General features: G+C 33.3%; 1 non-coding gene across 1 annotated transcript; it reads right to left on the bottom strand.

Annotated features, from left to right (window-relative positions):
* Window positions 1-1,885: 1,885 nt before the first annotated feature.
* Window positions 1,886-1,973, bottom strand: TRNAS-GCU (transfer RNA serine (anticodon GCU)). The gene has a single exon. It is a non-coding gene; the product is annotated as a tRNA-Ser (tRNA).
* Window positions 1,974-2,174: the final 201 nt, after the last annotated feature.

Genomic DNA, 2,174 nt, shown 5'->3' with positions numbered 1-2,174 from the left:
ATAAAAGATCCTCTTGCGGTATGTTATATTATCTTGTATAGGTACAAAGCAAAATGGGTCCAGATCAATTCGTTGTTCTTAATTTTGATTTTACCCCACCCACACCCAGTCTTAAGAACTTTAATCCCAGTGATGTAATTAGTCCCAAGAACTCCCTCCTGTTTAGGATTCAGGATCCACATAGAATTAGTCATTTTGACTAACATGTTTAGTTTCGAAAAAATAGAGATCTTATCTTTCGCATTTCAACTTAGAATGCATCATGTGAGAATCAAAATATAATAGATGGGCATAAAGTTTCTATAAGTGACTAACTTACCCCAATATGAATATGAGTAGAGCGGGACGGGCATACACTGAACGGCCCATCCCATTTTTTTTTTAATTCAACTTTGATCTATGTTCCCATCCTACCTAATATCAAAAAGGTAAAAGATGTTTATTTCCATCCGCAATTTATACTCGATTCTTTTTCTTACAATTGGAAATCGAAAGGAATCTATGATTCATAGAAGAATCATTAGAACTCAGAAAGAAAAATTGGATCATATTGTATCCAACCTTATACCTTATACTCTTAAACAGAAGATTGTTAAAGAGAACAATCTTTGTTTTGATAGAAGCGGTCTGGGACGGAAGGATTCGAACCTCCGAGTAACGGGACCAAAACCCGCTGCCTTACCACTTGGCCACGCCCCATTTAGATTTCAATTCGACACTAATAAACACTAATATTGTTATTGGTTATTCGTCAATTCCAGCCCAAATATCTATGGAATAGGTTGTTGCTAGGATTCTATACGTGTAAATGTAGAATGAAAATGAATTCATTGATCATTCCATATAAGTCAATTAAGATATTGTATGAAAGTATGATTCCTTCTATTCTCATTTGAGAATTGAAGGATTTTTGATTGGGGGAAGTTCAAAGAAAAAGAAAGAAGGATTTTTTGTCTTCTCTTCTTTCTTAATTTTTCCCTTATATCAATAACTCAATAAAAATGAAATTATCTCCAAGAACGAAATATTTCTTATGCTTAATATCTTTAGTTTGATCTGTATCTGTCTTAATTCTGCCCTTCATTCGAGTAGCTTTTTCTTCGCCAAATTGCCCGAAGCTTATGCTTTTTTCAATCCAATCGTAGATTTTATGCCAGTCATACCTGTGCTCTTTTTTCTCTTAGCCCTTGTTTGGCAAGCTGCTGTAAGTTTTCGATGAGATCTTTAATACTGTCCTAGAAACATTCATATTCATGATTTATTCGATAAAATAAATTCAACTCTAACATAACAATTGATAAGATCAGATAAGTCTTACATTATGAACCCTCGATTCAAAGATTGAAATTCTTTTGCTTTTTGATAGCCGCGATGAATCTGGATCACCTAATTTCCGCATTATGCCCTTCCAGTTCCAGGGGTCAAAGACCCCATTATGGTACCCCATAATACCTAATTGGGGTATGACAAGATAATTTTGGTAACAAAGGAATTCCTGCAAATTCCTTTCTTTTCTAGAAACCACTTTTTCATTTCTTTTCTTGGTGTCAAGGATATGTGGTACAAAAATAGAGAATCTATTCCCTTATTTCCTTTGCAAAAAACAAAAAAAAAATGATCTTGGAGATTGTGCAATGCTTACTCTCAAACTCTTCGTTTACACAGTAGTGATATTCTTTGTTTCTCTCTTCATCTTCGGATTCCTATCTAATGATCCAGGACGTAATCCTGGACGTGAGGAATAAAAAAATCAGAGATTTTTCATTATTTCCTTGCTTGATTTCTGCATTTTCCTATGCTTTTCTCTATTCCAGACATTTAACTATGATAAAGGACTTGATATTTTTTCGAATTCGAAAGATAAATCTCAAGTGATCCGAGGGAACGGAGAAAGAGGGATTCGAACCCTCGGTACGAACAGCTCGTACAACGGATTAGCAATCCGTCGCTTTAGTCCACTCAGCCATCTCTCCCAATTACAAAAAGATAATTCATATGCGACGCCTGAAGTAAATATTGATCAAAGTCTTTCTTTATCTTTATTTATTTATTTTATACATTTATTTATACTTACTATATTATACTTACTATATATATACGAATTATCTTTATTTATTTATTTTATACATTTATTTATACTTACTATATTATACTTACTATATATATACGAATTT

Source organism: Tasmannia lanceolata, unplaced genomic scaffold, assembly GCF_043159265.1.
Source record: "Tasmannia lanceolata isolate RefF3 unplaced genomic scaffold, GAP_Taslan_0.1 ptg001138l, whole genome shotgun sequence".
In the NCBI taxonomy this organism is placed as follows: domain Eukaryota; kingdom Viridiplantae; phylum Streptophyta; class Magnoliopsida; order Canellales; family Winteraceae; genus Tasmannia; species Tasmannia lanceolata.
The sequence above is the reverse complement of the archived record's forward strand: the minus strand, read 5'-3'. Positions and strand labels throughout refer to the sequence as shown.